Source organism: Bombyx mori, chromosome 15 (assembly GCF_030269925.1).
Source record: "Bombyx mori chromosome 15, ASM3026992v2".
Classification (NCBI taxonomy): Eukaryota; Metazoa; Arthropoda; class Insecta; order Lepidoptera; family Bombycidae; genus Bombyx; species Bombyx mori.
Window position 1 is genome coordinate 14,227,927 of NC_085121.1, and position 11,079 is coordinate 14,239,005.

Genomic DNA, 11,079 nt, shown 5'->3' on the forward strand with positions numbered 1-11,079 from the left:
AAACTAAAGTTATTTCAAGGAAAAAAAAATAAACAGTAAAATAGAAGGGACACACAAATCAGACAAAGTCATACTGAACCAAAGTTCTGCAGTGACAGCTTACCTGCACATAAAAATTATCAAAAAGAGTCTTCAATACTATATTTTATGACGGAGATACACTGGTTCCATGGTGTTTTTAAAATGTTGACTAAGTAGTAACGTTGCGCCGACTAGTCGCTATATAGTTCTTAGGGTAGCACCTTGGTTTTGCCCTGGTATCAGGGATATCCTTAGGTGACAATAAATACAAAGCGGGCCCCACGCTCCTATAATCTAAGTCTATAAAAAACCTTCGGTCTGCTGATGAAAAAACGCCCACTCAATGGAAGATCATTCACTGAGTAATCTATGGATTTTGGGAATTTGGCCTTTTAACCAATTAACGATCAATTATTTATCAACATTATCTCCTCAGTTCACGCTTTGACGTTAACTCCAGATAATGAAATGCAATCAACCTTAAAACCAAACAATTGTGCTAACCTTTGCATCGATCTTCCTAAGTTCGATCGACAGCCAATCTGCATGATGTACAGCAGATATAAGAAAGCGTACATTTACTACGTAAACGAGTGTCACGCTAGGAGAGCTATTTGCAATGAAAATCTTGGTGAGTAGGCAAACAAAAATTTCCAGATTAAAAGATTTGAGAAAGAGTTTTCGATTGCCATTGAATTGATCTCAAGGTGAGAAATTTGATCATGCTATCTATGGACTTGAGTAACCCGATGAACCTTTATGTTTTCAACAAATTTACGTTAACATGAAGCCCATCTAATTAAATCTATTAAAATACTTTGAGCCAGCTAAGGCAAATTAAGTGAGTGATCATAAAGTACCAGAAACAGCGAAAATAATTTAATCACAATGAAAAACGTGAAATTAAACCCTAAAAGTATTTTTAATTGTGTTTATGATTCGTAAAACGGAGCAAAATGCTATAGTTCAAGCAATTTAATTGGTGACTTTCTACCTGTTTTTCGATCAACCAAAATATTGCGAACGCCACATCTTCAGTGTACACTCTTCTGTAATTGATTATCTGGCTGTAAATACCTTAAAGATGAATTCTTGAAAAGTCTTGTAAAATGTAGCGTTCTCTTCATAATTGATTTGTTTCAAGGGAGTCGTCAGCTACTTAAGTTATGAGTCTTGGGAACGGTCTCAAATTAAAAGCATGGTTTTGTCTTCATGATATTTATGCTGTGATACAAAATTATAACGTTTATGTAGTAGCGAAGTACAAAATTAAAAGCTGATTTGTGCAGCATTAACATTAGAAGCTAACATTTTTTTTTATCTTCAGCCCTTTGATGCCCAATACTGGACTCAGGTCCAGTTCAAGTTCATTTCAGACCCATCATCACTATCATCATTTTCCTTCTCTTCTCCCAGTCATCTGGGATCGGCGCAACATGTTTTCTCCTTTCATACTCCTTTAACATATTTATTCAATTCAATACAAAGTCAGGCTTACAGTTTGCACCAAAACGTCTAACTCCATAACACAAAAACGTTACTAAAATTATTAAGTATTATTATTATGCTAAAAGTAACATTATTTTAGATCCACAGATTCGGTAGAATCTGGCGCCAAGTTCCGTTCAAAAATCCCGTTGTAAACGGAGCGCCAGACTACCCACTGTGTTAAAAGTATTCCCCAACTATCGGCAAACATGTCAATATCCTGGATTTGGGATATAAATTCGTTTAACAGCGCAATTGCCCTGGCCGTTGGACAGTTCCTAGCTCTACTGGTCCTTAGCCCCGCCAACGCCGCCATTTCTATTTACCTATATATACATATACCATTTCTTCGCTCACTCCCCTCTTACAAATGTCGTCTTTTACGCAGTCCATCCATTTTTCTTAGTTCTACCTCTTCCTCTTCCTCCAAGCTAATTTCAGGTCCGCCACTATTAAAAAAAATTGATGCTACCGATATTTTTTTAAGATTCCTTGTATGTTCCAGATTCCTTTCTAAAAGCAACCACTCCCCCTCTTTAATCTTGATTACCTCTTTTCTCATTGTTATCAAATTCACCGTATCATCAATTCGTAGCAAAATCGGAATACTTAAATTTTGGATCACGAGACCGCAACTGGAAAGTTTCAAAGAATAATTTCACCATTTTATTTTCGAAGATATAATGTGAAATCGCGTTGTTGTGCCTCTGTGTTTTATTAAACGCCAAATTAGCGTGATCGTTAGACTGTCTTTCAATTGCGGATAATGACCCTAATTGCACTAAGTAGTGCCCTTCAAACACAAGGTCGAAATATAAATTTTATTGCTTATCTAAAACTAAGTAACATAAATGCGGAGATCACAATTCGCGGCAAATCTTCTCCGGGCTTTGACTAAAAGCTACAAATTATTTGAAATCTCGCACGTTTAACCAAATAATATAAATAATATTTGTTCCAGTGCTCCATCAAGTACACCTTAGGCGATGTATGAAAAGCCGAAATTTTTTTATGCCTCTTAGCTATTAGCGTTTTTGAGAGGTAGCGATAATACTATTTGTTTGCTGCTTTCTAGTCGATCCAAAATAATTATATTTTAATGGGTCGTTAATTAAATACAAAAATCAGAACCACTATATACTCATACTGCCATTTTCATACTTTGTTTCATTTTGATATACCATTATAAAGAAGATTTTATTAAACCAGGACTTGTTTTATCGTTTTGTTTTTATCAAGCTTATTAAATGAATTTAGACTGAAATTATTAGTTTATTTTATTATAATAGCTTAATTCTTTGATCTTTGAAAGATAGATGTGTCAATTTAAATCTAATGATTACATTGTTGACTTCACCCAGTTTTAGCAGCCACAAATTTTTATTCCTAAATTGTACATACTTGATTGCACGTACATACTTGTTAAGAATCGCACAGCGGGTGATGGAGAGAACTATGCTCGGTATATCTCTAAGGGACAAAATCCGGAACGAAGAAATTCAACGGAGAACCAAAGTCGAGACGACATAGCTCTCAAAGTCAGCAGGCTAAAGTGGCAATGGGCCGGTCACGTCTGTCGAACCAACGACGCCAGGTGGGGGAGGAAAGTCCTCGAATAGAGGCCACGGATGGGTACCAGGAGCGTGGGGCGTCCTCCAACCAGGTGGACCGACGACTTAGTGCGCACGGCGGGAAGTCGTTGGATGCAGAAGGCGGAGGACCGCATTCTGTGGAAGGCACTGGGGAAGGCCTATGTCCAGCAGTGGGCAGATAAAGGCTGATGATGTTGATGATGATGATGTACATACTTGTATTATGGGCACAAATATGTTGACCATCTAGCTAAATTCGTTTCATAAATGATTATTGAGTTGAAACAGATTGAAACAGAGTGAAACCTCATGATGTCTGATGAAGCATAAATATAGGTACGTGCCAATTAGGAACTTCATAATATTACGTGCACCCACAGCTTAAATCGACACAACGAAACACGCAACAATTGAATTTTGATTTTATTGCTCATAATGCGAATTTCAAACGGACGTGTATTGAATTTGGAATCATGTGTTGGCAATTTCAAACGGATATTTAAAATATGGTTTGTAGAGTATAAAGGTTTTTAAAGCGACCGTGTCAGGAATCACCTACTAACTCTCTACAAAACTTGGATATGGTCCGTCATGACGTATGCAAGCGTAGTGCTCGCTCACGCGGCCCGCACCCACTTGAAATCCCTTCAGGTTATTCAATCCCGATTCTGCAGGATAGCCGTCGGAGTACTATGGTTCCTGAGGAACGTGGATCTCCACGATGACCTAGAGCTCGATTCCGTTAGTAAGTATCTACAGTCGGCATCGCTGCGCCACTTTGAGAAGGCGGCACGACATGAGACCCCTCTTGTCGTGGCCGCTGGAAACTACATACCCGACCCTGAAGACCGAATGGTAAACCGTCGACGTCGCCCAAAGCACGTCATTGCGGATCCTTCTGATCTATATTAAGTGTATAATCTATGTTCTGATCCATTAACGGTGCTTTTAGGCACCACAAGCACCGGTCACCGCCCCGTCGAACCCGTCGCTTGCGACGAAGGGCTCGACGAGCGAATTAACCCATAGACACAGCCCACTGAGTTTCTCGCCGGATCTTCTCAGTGGGTCGCGTTTCCGATCCGGTGGTCATTCCGATAGAGGCACCCGTCACGTGCGGACGTGCTCATCGTCCACTCGATCGCCCGGTCTTTGTTCGCCCGGCTTTTGTTAGCCCGGCCATTGTTCGCGCGGCCTGTGTTTGTGGTACATCTGCCGACTAAGTGCTCTTTCTGGAAGTTTTTATTTGTTTTGTTTCCTTTTGTTGTTTCTGTGTTCGTGGTACATCTGCCGACAAAGTGGTTTCCTGCAAGTATTTATTTGTTTTGTTTCTTTTCGTAATTTCTGTTTTGTTGTGCTTTTTCTTTGTCCTGTAGTAATCGCGCCGCATTGCCACCTGTGTTCAATAGAACCGCTCAGGTCCGAGAAGTTGGGGCCTCGCCGCAAGGCGAGTGTTTTCAAGACCCGGGGCCGCCCCACCTGGGTACTCAGCGATCATGGACGCTGTATTCGCGGAATTCCTCCGACTTCGCCATCCACAGCTCGCCTCGGAGTTTTTGGCCTTCAAGGCCAATCACACTGCGAGCCCTCTCGAGGACTCCGCCGCGCTCGCTGCTCCTGCGTCGCCTGTACCTGCGTGCAGAGCTTCTGCATTGAGCACCGCAGCCTCTGTCGTGCCTGCCGCTCCCGTGTCGCCTATACTGGCGAGAAAAGCTGCTGCGTCGTCCGCCGTGACCATCGTTTCAGCTGAGCGATCATCCGCGGCCTCCGTCGCGCCCTCTAAAACACCTACACTTGCTCGTAGGTCGCCTGCACCCGCCTCCTCGTGCTCCGACTCTGACTCGGACATGGAGGTCGACCTCGCCCCCGCCTCATCGACGGATGGATTCACCCTGGTACAGAAGGGTAAGAAGCGTGCCGCGGAGTCTCGAGCTCCCGCGGCCGCTAAAATTAGCAAAGCCGTGAACGCGTCGCGCCCCCGCCCTCAGACTCCCGTTGCGCCCCCAGCCCGTGCCACTCCGTCGCCGCGTCCGGTGGCACAAAATAAAACCCAGACCCCTCCCCCGGTTATCCTTCAGGAGAAGGCAGCTTGGGATCGAGTTTGCCTGGCCCTTAAGGCCAAAAATATAAATTTCACGAATGCCCGTAACCTCGCGAACGGCATTCAAATTAAGGTTCAAACACCCGACGACCATAGGGCCCTCTCTTCTTACCTCCGTAAGGAGCGTATAAGTTTCCATACGTATACGTTCCAGGAGGAGCGCGAACTCCGCGTTGTAATACGCGGAATCCCTAAAGAGTTAGATGTAGAGCTCGTAAAAGCCGACCTGTTAGAACAAGGCCTACCAGTGAATTCTGTGCACCGTATGCACACCGGTCGCGGTAGGGAGCCATATAATATGGTTCTAGTCGCTCTCCAGCCTACCCCCGAGGGTAAGAAAATCTTTAACACACAGACCGTCTGTAGGCTCTCTGGTATCGCTGTCGAAGCCCCCCATAAAAAAGGCACTCCTAGCCAGTGCCATAACTGTCAATTGTACGGGCACTCTTCCCGTAACTGTCACGCGCGCCCCCGATGTGTTAAGTGTTTGGGCGATCACGCCACGGCCCTCTGCGCTCGCGACCGAAAAACCGCGACGGAACCGCCTAGCTGCGTCCTGTGTCGAACACAGGGTCACCCCGCAAATTACCGTGGTTGCCCCCGAGCCCCTAAAATAAATCGCCGCGTCGCCCGCCAAAACCGCCTCCGAGCTTCCGGCCCAGACATCAAAGCCTCGGCACCCTCTGCGTTGCAGGCTAAGCCAGCGTTCGTTCCGGCGGCGGTGCCCAGTGTCTCGGCCTGGGCAAAACCGCTGCCGTACACGAACACGGCTACAACTCCCTCCTCCGCGATTCGTCTCGCCCCCGCGACTCGTCCCTCTCCCGCGACTTGCCCTCCGACCGCGTCCGACAATCTCGCTTTAGCGATCGACTTCTTTCAGTCGATCAACTTTGAGCGCGTTAACGCTTTGGGCGACGCCATTCGCGCTGCCTCCACTGCACAACACTTTATCGCCGTTGTGCAGGAATACGCCGACGTATACGCGTCATTAAATACGTACGTCCTCCCCTCACTCCGCCGGTAATCAATGGCGTATATAAGTAGAATAAAGCCCCTATCCGTAACGATAGGATTTTTTAACGCTTACGGTCTCGCAAATCAACGTGATCAGGTTTCGGACTTTTTGCGTGACCACCAAATTGATATCTTTTTAGTGCAGGAGACCCTACTTAAGCCCGCGCGCCGTGACCCTAAAATCGCGAACTATAACATGGTCAGGAACGACAGGCTCTCTGCCCGTGGTGGTGGTACCGTCATTTACTATAGAAGAGCCCTGCATTGCGTCCCGCTCGATCCTCCCGCGCTCGCTAATATCGAAGCATCAGTGTGCCGAATCTCACTGACGGGACACGCGCCGATCGTTATCGCGTCCGTTTATCTTCCACCGGATAAGATCGTTCTAAGCAGTGATATCGAGGCGCTGCTCGGTATGGGGAGCTCTGTCATTCTGGCGGGCGACCTAAATTGTAAACACATCAGGTGGAACTCACACACCACAACCCCGAATGGCAGGCGGCTTGACGCGTTAGTCGATGATCTCGCCTTCGATATCGTCGCTCCGCTAACCCCGACTCACTACCCGCTAAATATCGCGCATCGCCCGGATATACTCGACATAGCGTTATTAAAAAACGTAACTCTGCGCTTACACTCGATCGAAGTAGTTTCAGAGTTAGATTCAGACCACCGTCCCGTCGTTATGAAGCTCGGTCGCGCTCCCGATTCCGTTCCCGTCACGAGGACTGTGGTGGATTGGCACACGCTGGGCATCAGCCTGGCTGAATCTGATCCACCATCGCTCCCGTTTAACCCGGACTCTATCCCGTCTCCTCAGGATACCGCTGAAGCCATAGACATCTTAACGTCACACATCACCTCGACATTAGATAGGTCATCGAAACAAGTTGTAGCGGAGGACTTCCTTCACCGCTTCAAATTGTCCGACGATATTAGGGAACTCCTTAGAGCTAAGAACGCCTCGATACGCGCCTACGACAGGTATCCTACCGCGGAAAATCGTATTCGAATGCGTGCCCTACAACGCGACGTAAAGTCTCGCATCGCCGAAGTCCGAGATGCCAGATGGTCTGATTTCTTAGAAGGACTCGCGCCCTCCCAAAGGTCTTACTACCGCTTAGCTCGTACTCTCAAATCGGATACGGTAGTAACTATGCCCCCCCTCGTAGGCCCCTCAGGCCGACTCGCGGCGTTCGATGATGACGAAAAAGCAGAGCTGCTGGCCGATACATTGCAAACCCAGTGCACGCCCAGCACTCAATCCGTGGACCCTGTTCATGTAGAATTAGTAGACAGTGAGGTAGAACGCAGAGCCTCCTTGCCACCCTCTGATGCGTTACCACCCGTCACCCCGATGGAAGTTAAAGACTTGATCAAAGACCTACGTCCTCGCAAGGCTCCCGGTTCCGACGGTATATCCAACCGCGTTATTAAACTTCTACCCGTCCAACTCATCGTGATGTTGGCATCTATTTTCAATGCCGCTATGGCGAACTGTATCTTTCCCGCGGTGTGGAAAGAAGCGGACGTTATCGGCATACATAAACCCGGTAAACCAAAAAATGATCCGACGAGCTACCGCCCGATTAGCCTCCTCATGTCTCTAGGCAAACTGTATGAGCGTCTGCTCTACAAACGCCTCAGAGACTTCGTCTCATCCAAGGGCATTCTTATCGATGAACAATTCGGATTCCGTACAAATCACTCATGCGTTCAACAGGTGCACCGCCTCACGGAGCACATTCTTGTGGGGCTTAATCGACCAAAACCGTTATACACGGGAGCTCTCTTCTTCGACGTCGCAAAAGCGTTCGACAAAGTCTGGCACAATGGTTTGATTTTCAAACTATTCAACATGGGCGTGCCGGATAGTCTCGTGCTCATCATACGGGACTTCTTGTCGAACCGCTCTTTTCGATATCGAGTCGAGGGAACCCGCTCCTCCCCACGACCTCTCACAGCTGGAGTCCCGCAAGGCTCTGTCCTCTCACCCCTCCTATTTAGCTTATTCGTCAACGATATTCCCCGGTCGCCGCCGACCCATTTAGCTTTATTCGCCGACGACACGACTGTTTACTATTCTAGTAGAAATAAGTCCCTAATCGCGAAGAAGCTTCAGAGCGCAGCCCTAGCCCTAGGACAGTGGTTCCGAAAATGGCGCATAGACATCAACCCAGCGAAAAGTACTGCGGTGCTATTTCAGAGGGGAAGCTCCACACGGATTTCCTCCCGGATTAGGAGGAGGAATCTCACACCCCCGATTACTCTCTTTAGACAACCCATACCCTGGGCCAGGAAGGTCAAGTACCTGGGCGTTACCCTGGATGCATCGATGACATTCCGCCCGCATATAAAATCAGTCCGTGACCGTGCCGCGTTTATTCTCGGTAGACTCTACCCCATGATCTGTAAGCGGAGTAAAATGTCCCTTCGGAACAAGGTGACACTTTACAAAACTTGCATAAGGCCCGTCATGACTTACGCGAGTGTGGTGTTCGCTCACGCGGCCCGCACACACATAGACACCCTCCAATCCCTACAATCCCGCTTTTGCAGGTTAGCTGTCGGGGCTCCGTGGTTCGTGAGGAACGTTGACCTACACGACGACCTGGGCCTCGAATCAATTCGGAAATACATGAAGTCAGCGTCGGAACGATACTTCGATAAGGCTATGCGTCATGATAATCGCCTTATCGTTGCCGCCGCTGACTACTCCCCGAATCCTGATCATGCAGGAGCCAGTCACCGTCGACGCCCTAGACACGTCCTTACGGATCCATCAGATCCAATAACCTTTGCATTAGATGCCTTCAGCTCTAATACTAGGGGCAGGCTTAGGGACCCCGGTAACCGTACTCGTCGAACTCGACAAAGAGGTCGACGTGCAACCTAACCCATGCATCAGCCCGCTGAGTTTCTCGCCGGATCTTCTCAGCGGGTCGCGATTCCGATCCGGTAGTAGATTCATTCGCGAAACAATTGCTCTTGAGTTGTTAGGTCTCCTTCGGAGGCGCTCGGGCAGTTGTTAGCAAATCCCACCCCTCTTGGCTGAGCCTTTGCTCGCCCACCTGTCCTGGTGAAACTGGAAAGGCCTTCGGGCCACCAGTAAACTTTCAATCATAAAAAAAAAAAAAAAAAAAAAAAGATCCGGTGGTAGATTCTGCGAAGCACTGTTCTTGCTAGGGTCAGTGTTAGCAACTCTCTGGTTGAGCCCCGTGAGCTCACCTACAAACGTTAGGGTGAAGCTGAAATAGCCTCTCAAGGCTATCAGCATAGAGAGGGGGAAAAAAATCACCTACTATGGTCCGTCGTCGTATTTAAAAACTGTTAATGTACATAATATATCGTGTACAGCCACAAATTTTTAAATTAAATACGAAAACGTCTAATTATCTGTTCAACATTCGGTACTCCACCGAAAAGTTAAATTCGTTAGGAAGCCTACGGAATGAAGAGCGAATATAAGCCACGCACTTATCCAGATGAGTTTTGGCTTGAAAAGTTTAATGTTCGAAGTTACAAGAGTACTTTTGAGTAATATACATTTGTGTAAATGGTGATCTTAGGCTTTGGAACGAATAAAATTTTAGTTGGATAAATTAGTGAAGACCTATTAGTACATGCATATATCTATATATTAATACGTGAAGCAAAAACTTTGTATCCCTTTTTACGAAAATTGCGCGGACGGAGAGTTATGAAATTTCTCACACTTATAGAGAATACAGTGAAGGAGTGCATAATGCTAATATATTTTTTTAAATTATGCATTAATAATACATTAAATCAATAAAAAAACATTATGACACACTACCATGTATTTGACACACCCATATTTAGACTCTATGTTTATTGTCAAACTTTTGTTCTTCTTCTTTTTTTCCACCTTATTCCACTAAGTGGGGTCGGCACAGCTAATTTTTCTCTTCCATTCTCTTCTATCAGCCGTCATCTCAACACTCACTCCTCTCTCTCTCATATCGTCATTCACACACTCCATCCATGTCTTTTTCGGTCAACCTCTTCCCCCTCTACCTTGCACTACCATTTCCATACATCTCCTAGTCACATGCATCTACTCTCTACGCATCACATGTCCATACCACGCTAACCGTCCGCTCCTTAATTTGTTGCTTACCGGGGCCACTTTCACACTCCCTCTGATATACTCATTCTTTATCTTGTCCATTCTTGTCGCTCCACACATCCAACATTCGCATCTCTGCCGCATGCACTCCTCTTTCATGCTTTACTGTCGTCAAACTTTTGTTATTGCTTAAAAAGCCTGTGGTAAAATTGAAAATAGGTTAATATTGTTTATCTTTAATATTATTTGCCTACAGTGTAGTTTTAGCGAGATCTGTGATTATATAATATGTATAAATATAAATAGAAGTATAATAGTTTTTGACAATTGAACCATAATAATGTTCAAACTTATAATTTCAATTAATTATAGTCGAATTTCGACTACTGCGGGATCAGATCAGATCTAGTTTATATTATTGCACTTTAAGCTATAGCTATTGCAAATAATGGTTCCTCAAGCGACGCTCTAATTAACTGTAGACAATTTAATATTATTAGTATGTATCATACATAATTGAAAATTATTTTTTTATAAAAAATGTTATTAAAATTAATACGTTTCACAGTTTTCTTATTGAAAAACCAAATTTTGGAAATTTAATAAAATTTTCGTTCATGTTTTGCTTCTTCCTGAAAATTTCGTCTAAACTAATAAAACCTTATAAGCTTTTTCAACAAGTCAATCTGCGGCAAGATTTCTTTTTAAATTCAATTTAGATTGAATAAAACGTGAGAGCGTCATTAAGATATTGAGATCACGTCACCGGACCC

At 45.2% G+C, this 11,079-nt stretch overlaps 1 long non-coding RNA gene across 1 annotated transcript; it reads left to right on the plus strand.

The window, feature by feature from the left end:
* The first annotated feature begins 399 nt into the window (after positions 1-399).
* On the plus strand, positions 400-2,773 carry LOC134200244 (uncharacterized). Its single transcript, XR_009975071.1, has 2 exons — positions 400-652; positions 2,471-2,773. It is a non-coding gene; the product is annotated as an uncharacterized LOC134200244 (long non-coding RNA).
* Positions 2,774-11,079: the final 8,306 nt, after the last annotated feature.